The sequence below is a fragment of the Sinocyclocheilus grahami genome, unplaced genomic scaffold (genome assembly GCF_001515645.1).
Source record: "Sinocyclocheilus grahami isolate Dianchi unplaced genomic scaffold, SAMN03320097.WGS_v1.1 scaffold757.1, whole genome shotgun sequence".
Taxonomy (NCBI): domain Eukaryota; kingdom Metazoa; phylum Chordata; class Actinopteri; order Cypriniformes; family Cyprinidae; genus Sinocyclocheilus; species Sinocyclocheilus grahami.
This window is the reverse complement of record NW_015505936.1, coordinates 65,368-75,504: the sequence shown is the minus strand read 5'-3', so window position 1 is coordinate 75,504 and position 10,137 is coordinate 65,368. Positions and strand designations below refer to the sequence as shown.

Genomic DNA, 10,137 nt, shown 5'->3' with positions numbered 1-10,137 from the left:
GACCCCCTGCCAAATTATTACCCCTGTCGTTGAAATCGCTATCTGATTGCCTAATCCTAACCCCTCCCATACATCTAAACCTAAACCTACCAATACTAGGGAGGGGGGTAATAATTTGTCAGGGGTCAGAATTGGGCACAATGGAATCGGCCCTGGAATGTAAACCTTTTTGAAGATCTGATTCTGCAGGCACCCTGTTAAATCTTTGTTAGCCTAATGTACCACAAACAATAATGTAAGTTGATGAATGAAGAATAAACACCTCCTTGTTCCTCGTGTTTTATTCTCCGGGTTTCTGGTTCCTCGTGTTTTATTCTCCAGGTTTCTGGTTCCTCGTGTTTTATTCTCCAGGTTTCTGGTTCCTCGTGTTTTATTCTCCAGGTTTCTGGTTCACTCTTGTCCTCCTCACTCTCCTCTTTAACAAACAGCATCTTCACAGCACCAGATCTCAGTTCAGATGATACTCCTCCAGATATTCCTGCTTGCTTCAAAACTTAGTCACGACTGTGAAGATGAGAATATTACAGGTCTTTACTGACCTGATTCAAAAACTGTACTTTTTATACTTACAGAAAGAAAAACATTTCTAGGCAGCATCACGACAAAACAACAGAGAGCGCAGTGAAACTAATCGTCTTCTTCTGAGGTTTAATGGTGTTTGGTGAACAAACGTATGTGTTTTAGCTCCACCGGCAGGACTGGAGTGTGAAGCGAAGAGAGGAGGGAAATAATACGGGGAAATTACTTCGTGCGTCTATATGCGCTGTTTTTTCCCCTTTAAAAAGCCGATCTGCACAAATAAATGAAAAGAACTTAAAATTAAACAGTATTTGTGAGTGAGGATTAGAAGAGAAAAACAAGCGAAGTCAAATATTTCAGTGAAAATTAAGGTTCCCTAAAAACCCTTTCACACGGTACGCGGCAGTAGTCGCGAGTGTCTAGTTCATTCTCAATGGGACACATACGGAAAGCGCCAAAATGCGGGCGGTTACGCTGGCGGCGCGGAGGCGGAGCGCAAGCGGTGCTCGTGCACCCAAAATCCTGCCGCTTCCACCGGCGCCGCAAAGATAAAAATATTTTATCTTTTTTTTTGTGAGCGGCAGCGGCACCCGCGTCGGTTTCAACCAATCAGTGAACTAACTGAACAGCCTATTGAAAAAATAGAGGAGAAGATTTTTTCAAGTGTAATAGATTTCCCAGAACTGTATGAACCATCTAAAATCTCATACAGGGACATAAATAAAATAATATTTAATTCAATCGTAACCTCACATGTATGCTCTTTAGGCAAATCATCAAAAACAACTTCACTTGTGCCAAACGAAAAAAAAAGGTTAATAATGACAACAACCCAGCGAACACACGACGTAACAGTTACGTAATGTATGCGTACTTTTTGGTAATTTCATGACTTACTGAACTTTTTAGGCAACGTAACCACGAGGATCATATGCACGTAATTCAACACAACGTCGTCAGCACGTCCTCCCAACGTAACAAGATAACCAAGCATGCTGCACGTCCCAGACAGGTTCTCTATTCGTAATATATTGTAACTTCATGACTTATTGGCAACGTAACTACAACGTCGTATGCACGTAATTTCATTACCATAATTTTTGTACGTTCTTTATATGCTCTCTGATTAACATAATGCTATTTAAAAAGTTTAATTAAACTTCAGACACAAGACTGAACGTTCCTTAAAGACAAAATGTGTTTCTTTTCACCAAGTCAGAATATGAACATGCTTTTAATATAGTCACGTGGCATAAGGCGCGCGCACAGTATTGACAGGAAAGGAAAATATTTTTTTCTGAGTTGTGAAACTCTGTATTTCGTAAGGACTTATGAAAGTAAAATAATGACACAGACTGGCTACACCATCTCATCTGCCGCAGATACTGTCAGGACAGCGCGTTTGTCTGATGCACTTTTCACTTCAACTGTGTCTGATAGGAGAATTAGCTTTTCTAAGGTGAGTCTTACAATTTATAATAAATAAATAAATAGGTTGATAAAATGTATAAAACAAAGTTCTTGAACTCTGTAAAGACGCTAAAACCCTTTTTTAATATTATTGTTTTTATGTATAGTAGCCTAATGGTGGCCGTTGAGAGTTACCGTGGCAACCGCGGACACAGCTGCTGGAGAGGAGAGCAGCGTCTGACATTTCTCTCTGTTTCTCGTCAGTTATACCAAACAAAGTTCAACAGCTGCGACAGATTGGTTACGTAACATATGTTAATATTACCCACAGTCTACTTTAAGTACTTTTGTTAATATTTATACCTCTGGTTATGGTATCTTTCCTTAATTATCTGAAATGTCTGCTAGCAAATATTACGCTAGCATAGAAGCATAACTATAGCATAATAGATTTGAGCTCTTATTAATGAAAGTTTGGGCTTTTAATCACATCTTATGTGTAAAGGAGGGATTTTGATAGCTTTGTAAATGTTTTTGCTGATAATTTGGCAATAGATAAATGGAAGTAAGCTAATTAATTTAACCTAAAAGTCTGCACTGTAGAGTCTATCGGTGAGGTCACTTACACGCAGGCTAAAATGGGCGAAACTGGTTCAAACACGTTTAGATTTTTCATTGTAAACAAATATTGATAAAAATTGTACTGTGATTTCAGGAGCGTCTAAAAAAGGAAGTTCCAAGAAAATTTCTAATGGGAGCTGCTGAATGAGATATAGAAAATACAGGTGATCCGAGAAAACTTATTAAATAACTTCATATTTATTTTTTACAATATATCATCATTCATCTGTAAAATCTAAAAATGTGAATTCTGCTATCTTAAGATATTTTTGTATGCTTTCCATATTATTATTTCTATTTTCTGCATTTCACCTATGCTCTAGTTTGTTTATTTCTAATAAGGAGTTGTCAAAAATACGTCACTTCCTGTTTGTTGCTACAGCGTGTTTTGAGTTTGAGCTGTCAAGTTAAAATTTTATCGTCTATTTTTTATCTTAAAATCAATTTTATACACCATCATTTTCGTTTCTATAACGTGTGGATATATCGTGGATATATCGTATTCTACAACAAAAACAATCAGAGCGCCTTGTTATCACTAGTTTTATTTTGATTTCCCGAATCTGCTATTAGCTTATAGCCCGTTAGCATCGCCAGCGTGGTTGCCGCCAATCTCGCTTACATTGCTAATACTCTGTTCACACACATTACCATTGTTTTACTCACTGTTACTTGCATTAATGGCGGATGTGTGTCTACCTTTGAGTGCAGCTCGAGCTGCAGGCAATGGAGAAGCAGATCCGCGACCTGGTGGAGAAGCAGGCCCAGCTGAGAGAGCGGAGAGCCACGCTGGAAACATCCCAGGCTGATGCTCACAAGTCCGGGGTAAGTATACAGCGCGCTGCTAACTCTCCCACCACCTCTACTCCGTGTGTTTCTCTGCACAGGCCCGGTGCACCCAGGACGCGATCTTCCCAGATGTCCTTCATTCCGGCGCCGGGACACCACGGACCCTGGGTGAACCCACAGCGAAAGACGCGAGCCAGGCCCCGAGCGACAACCTCTCCCCCTCCGCCGCCTCCGGTCTTCGAGATCTCCACCTGGAACCGCTTCGCTCCCCTCCGCGAGACGGAATGCTGTGATCGTCGTAGGGATGTAATGGTATGAAAATTTCATATCACGATTATAGTGACCAAAGTTATCACGGTTTTGTTCAAATTAGATTAAAATGTTCAAAAAGAACTAATACACACACTGAAAACATTTCAATAAGTTTTATATTTGAAAATCAACAAACAACAAACACAATTAGCAGCTGTATGCACTTTTTTTTAGCATAAACATTAAATGTTAGCCCTAACATTAACATGAAGCCCTAATAATAATAATAATAATAATAATAATAATACTTGATTCTGTTCTGCTGCATTTCCTTCCTTCCAAAAAAATCTGTGTAATAAGTTAACTATGAATATACAATACATTATCCCTTAAATGGCAACCTTATACTTTGAACTTTCGTTCGTCTTGGCTCAAAGCCACTTGCTGAGAACCTTTCTTCGCGGAAGCTTTGCGTTAATTACAAGTGAGATAACAAAATGTTTAATCTGTAATCAATATTGTTTTGTCCAATTATTAACCCAGTTAGTTTTGGTATTGAGGTAAAAGTTACCTTGCATTCGCTATATAACAGTGGGGGGTGGTCACGAAGATGACTGAGCAAATTTGACACGTTTCCCCCTTTTGCAGCGACTTTCTTCTTGCAAGATCAGCAGACAGGGTGACCGTCCTCGATTAAATTGCCTTCAGGACTCTTGTAAAAGCCAAAATACGACCAGACCTCCGATTTGGTTCTCTTAGATGGCTGGAAAATCTCCCGAGCGCTGTCACTGCTTTCCACCATTTCGTCTCGTGCAAAAAAAACAACAACAACATTGCATGCTGCTTCTGCGTCAGGCTGGTGCTGGCTGGACAGGATTTACCGCGAGTTTTCAAAATCGCAATAATCAAACACGATTTTGATGATAATTAAATTTTAAACGATAATACTAACCGTCAGGGCATTTTATCATGATTTATCGTAAAACCGGTAATCGTTACATCCCTAGATCGTCGGAGACTCCATCGTCCGGCATGTTCGTGCTACGTTAGCTGAAGGTAAAGTGCACACTCACTGTTTCCCTTGTGCTCGTGTTCTCGATGTTTCTGCGCAGATACCCGCGATCCTGAAGGGCGACGAGAGCCCCGGAGCTGTCGTGCTTCACGCCGGCGTTAACGACACCAAGCTGCGGCAGACGGAGACATATCGCCTGCGACGACAATCACATGTCAGGACCGCTTCCCACGTATAGACGAGGACACGAAAGGTTCAGGAGACTGTTTGCTTTAAATGAATGGTTGTCATGGTGTAAAGAACAGAAACTGCTCTTTGTTAATAATTGGAATCTTTTCACGATAATACTAACCGTCAGGGCATTTTATCATGATTTATCGTAAAACCGGTAATCGTTACATCCCTAGATCGTCGGAGACTCCATCGTCCGGCATGTTCGTGCTACGTTAGCTGAAGGTAAAGTGCACACTCACTGTTTCCCTTGTGCTCGTGTTCTCGATGTTTCTGCGCAGATACCCGCGATCCTGAAGGGCGACGAGAGCCCCGGAGCTGTCGTGCTTCACGCCGGCGTTAACGACACCAAGCTGCGGCAGACGGAGACATATCGCCTGCGACGACAATCACATGTCAGGACCGCTTCCCACGTATAGACGAGGACACGAAAGGTTCAGGAGACTGTTTGCTTTAAATGAATGGTTGTCATGGTGTAAAGAACAGAAACTGCTCTTTGTTAATAATTGGAATCTTTTCTGGGAGCGTCCTAGGCTTTTTCGTGCTGATGGCCTGCACCCCAGCAGGAGCGGAACTCCTGTTGGACAGCATCTCCAGGACGCTGCGCTCCATATGACTAGTAAGCCAGTTCTCAAATAACTGCTGTGATGGCTTTTGCTCTACCCACTTAAATATCAGTGTAAAGAAATAGTCTTTGAGAGAAGCAGTCTTTATCAGCGGAAGTTAAAAGCAGCTCGTAAGTGTATTTACTTGTCTCATTAGTGTGTAGTGCAGTTGTCGTTGCTAGGAAACGCTTGTTGTGTTTACTGTGTGGAGATGTGCTGATATCGCGTTTGGTCTCGTTCTGTATCACGTATCTTGTCAGTGTCTGCGCTTGCTTGGCCATTTGTTGCGGAGAAAATAAGGAAAGTGTCCAGCTGAATTAATTTAGTATTTTGTTAGACGGGTATAAAAAAAGCTTAGTTTACCGCAGGAGCCGTCCCGTGAAGGCCTTCTCGTGTGAAGACCGAAGAGTGTAAAGACCATCGACTCTACCACCGGGCAGGGACACCGGCAAAGGATAGATAAGTATCGCTTTTTATTTCTCCTATTTCCTACTTCTGTTTCAGTTTTTTTTATAACCATTATGAATGTGTAACTGTGTGTTCTGCAGGAACTATGGAGGAGTGTATGTGGGCCTTCCTGCTGATCTGAACACAGTAGCTGCCAGCCAATCAAAATCCACACGTAAAGGTGAGGAGCACACTCAAAGAAAAACAGTCATAAAGATCAAATAACATAAGTTTCATATAAAAAAGAAAAGTATATTTGTCGCCGGTTACGAATTGCAGTCAGGTCGAGACCCCGATGAGGACGACGAGCATACAGATGAGCTTCCCTGAGACGGTTTCTGACAGTTTGTGCAGAAATTCTTTGGTTATGCAAACCGATTGTTGCAGCAGCTTGTTAGCAGGTCCTGGGCTGGTGTGGTTACATGTGGTCTGCGGTTGTGAGGCCGGTTGGATGTACTGCCAAATTCTCTGAAACGCCTTTCGAGACGGCTTATGGTAGAGAAATTAACATTCAATTCACGGGCAACAGCTCTGGTGGACATTCCTGCAGTCAGCATGCCAATTGCATGCTCCCTCAAAACTTGCGACATCTGTGGCATTGTGCTGTGTGATAAAACTGCACATTTTAGAGTGGCCTTTTATTGTGGCCAGCCTAAGGCACACCTGTGCACTAATCATGCTGTCTAATCAGCATCTTGATATGCCACACCTGTGAGGTGGATGGATTATCTCGGCAAAGGAGAAGTGCTCACTAACACAGATTTAGACATATTTGTGAACAAGATTTGAGAGAAATAGGCCTTTTGTGTACATAGAAAAAGTCTTAGATCTTTGAGTTCAGCTCATGAAAAATGGGGGCTAAAACAAAAGTGTTGCGTTTATAATTTTGTTCAGTGTATGTAAAATTACTAACAATATCTGTAAATTAACAACTTGACTGTTATTTTACGGATTATATTATTAATGACAAATTGCAGTAATTCTAATTTTTTTATACAGGAAAATAACTATTATTTATACAGTATTTTTCCTGTTTTCATACATTACATACAAATTCATGTAAAATGACAAAAATATCTGTAAATTAACAACTTCACTGTTATTTTAAGTATTATTCCATTAATGACAAATTACAGTAATTCTAATTTTTATACAAACAAATTACTGTATTATTTATACAGTATATTTTCTGTTTTCTTAAATTATGTACAAATTTACGTAAAATTACAATAATTATCTGTAATTGAATAATGTAGCTCATTATATTAAAGGTTTATGTCCATACTAACAATTTAATGTTCTTTTTTGTAATTTTAAAGTAAATCTTATTAGTTTTATATTTAGCTGTATTTTTACATTCAAACTCTGTAATTTTATATAGAATAGAAATAGAATATATATAGAATAGAAAATCAGCCTTAAAATCCACAACTCATGTAACGGTGCAATAAAAAATGTATTGCATTAAAAAAAATTATTTTTATAAAAAAATCAACCAATAAAGAGTGAGTGTATAAAAGTATACAGTCAATAAGAGAAACGCAACATACAGACACATGTAATCACAAGAATTTATTGCAGAAACGTCAAAAAGCAGTACCACAGTAGACCAAATGACGACGCTTTGCAGTCGTAGTCCTCTCTGGTGGAATATAATAGTTTAGTGTGAGGAGCAGGGCATAATTTAAGTTGTTAAACGATGCAAATACTATCCCGATCCACTCTGTAAATGCGCACGTTTCTCATTCAAAACATGCATCACCGGAAACATGTCATGTCGCAATCTATGGCGAAACTGGCGAGAGATGTAAAGGGTGCTGGTCATGTCAATATAACTGCACAAGTAGCCAAACACGTACACACACACACACGTTGTGTTTCCATGTTTTATGGGGACATTCCATAGGCGTAATGGATTTTATACTGTACAAATTTTCTATCGCCCTATACACCAACCCTACACCTAAACCTACCTGTCACAGGAAACTTTATGCAATTTTAGATGTTCAGAAAAACTTAATTATTTATGATTTATAAGCTTGTTTCCTCATGGGGGCTTATGTGGGGAGATTTGGTCCCCATCATGTGATAAATACCAGGTACACACACACACACACACACACACACGACTGCCATGATTTTGCCAAGTAAGACCTGTTCCTGAATCAGCATATTTTATTGATCCTGTCTGAAAATATAGTCCCTCTGGCCCTAAACCTAATTTAACCCTAAAATCAGAGGGAAATGACGGGTGGTGAACAGTGAATAGCACAGATGCACCTAACCCTAGCATAATGTGAAATCACCATTTGATCAATTAATTAAATGTAACAGCCTACAAATAAAAATAAATAGACACTTTCACTTAAAACAAGTTTTTTTTTTTTATTAGTTGCAACGCTATTTGCTGTCTCGCAGTGTTGCTTTGAGCGTGATTGGTTAATCTGACCGTTACTCAGGAATCTGGCCAATGACTAGTGAGTGCGCTGTTTCCCACGTTAAATTTGAAAATACACTGTTGCAGTGCCGCCGATTGGCTTTAGTGATGGGAAGTTCGGATCATTTTACCGACTTTTGAGTCTCGTTCAGCAAAATGAACAAATCTTTTTTCGAGTCATTTCGTTCATTTTAACAAAATATAATTAAAATGTTACGTGTTACTTCCCTAATATGTCTACTACTTACACAAACGTTGATCACACTACAAACAATACACAACTGCTATAAAAAACAGAAAAGATTAATTAATTGTTTACCTGAGTCTTCAGTCTATGATTAGCTCGCCACCTCTTATTTGACAAGTCTTCGGGTTTGGGCTTATGGGGCTGTCACGTGATGAATGAACGACTCAAACCCGAAGACTCGAGATAAACTAATCAACTCTCTTTCCGGCTCAGACTGCATAGGGTAAACTTATGGGGCTGTCACGTGATGAACAATTGACTCGAAAAACCCGAAGACTCGAAACAGGTGAACTACTTGACTAATTCCAGTACAGAACCTATAGGATGTTGCGCATGCGCGACTGAACGAATCACTCCCCGAGACGACTCGTTCTTCCCGAGTCACATTAAAGATTCTTTCAAAATGAACGAATCGTTCAAGAACGACCCAACACTAATCGGCTTCTGCAGCAGTCTGCTTCATCGGTTCACTAGTAATGGCTTTTACATGGATTATTTTACATCAAACTGCAAAAGTTAAGTACGTTAAGTATCTTACATAATGTTCTATAGTTACATCAAGATACAGTGCATTGAAGTGAGATGCTAATCCCTGTCATGATAATTAAATAACCATCTAATCGCGATTATTTGATCCAATCAGATTGTTTTGTTTTGTTTTGATTCAAGCAGTACATCCTCCAACACAGGATGCAGTACATTTATACTTGCATCATCTGCCTGACAATTTATAAAATACAAGCAGATGAATATTACATTTGAGTGTGTTAATTTTAAAACTTCATATTTATAGAGAATTAGCATTTTGTCTGACCCACTACACAGTATATATACCTGTGATGATGATTCCGGAACCCAATGCTGTAACTCCTCCTGACACCACAGTATAAGCAAACATTCACAAGGTACCATGACATTTTAAGTGTCATTTTCTCAAATGCTTTTACCTGAAAGGTGTCCTCTAGCTTCCTTTTCCTTAGTCTCAAAACAGGCTGCCAATCACCCCTTAGTACGGCTTTAGACTCCTCAGTGAAGTGTGCAAAAACCTTTCCGTGGCTAGTACATAGTCAGGACAATCCTTTCAATAAAGGGCGCATGATCCAACTGTAGTTGAATTTTATCAAGATTTATACCTTCTGCTTCATCAGCTCATCCACGAGACGGTCTTCTGACACATTCATCATTTGAACTTTAGCTGACGTGACCTTTGCTGTTGCAACTTTTGCAAATTCTGTACTCAGTACAGTGTGATCCATCCTAGTTTTGGGTCCTATCCATGGAGCCCACCTAGAATAACTAGGTTGCACAGCAAATGGATTTTTGGTCCGGCCTGAGACAAATACACATATTTAGAAGTCTACATTATATAAACATTGAGACAAAGTGCAATTTTCTTGTGGTTTAAGAGATAAAACACTTACTGGGAACAAATCCTCGAGCGATCATCTCAAGATTGACTGATTTCCAGAAATCCTCAATGTCTACTTCCCCTCTAAACTCATATATATATATATATATATATATATATATATATACACACATATATATATATATATATATATATATA

At 39.4% G+C, this 10,137-nt stretch overlaps 2 long non-coding RNA genes across 2 annotated transcripts; one reads left to right on the top strand and one right to left on the bottom strand.

Annotated features, from left to right (window-relative positions):
* Positions 1-363: 363 nt before the first annotated feature.
* LOC107561095 (uncharacterized) lies at positions 364-5,462 on the bottom strand. Its single transcript, XR_001605805.1, has 3 exons — positions 5,452-5,462; positions 5,280-5,285; positions 364-504 (listed from the first exon to the last, which is right to left on the bottom strand). It is a non-coding gene; the product is annotated as an uncharacterized lncRNA (long non-coding RNA).
* On the top strand, positions 1,933-3,294 carry LOC107561096 (uncharacterized). The gene is made up of 3 exons (XR_001605806.1): positions 1,933-1,978; positions 2,645-2,714; positions 3,262-3,294. It is a non-coding gene; the product is annotated as an uncharacterized lncRNA (long non-coding RNA).
* Positions 5,463-10,137: the final 4,675 nt, after the last annotated feature.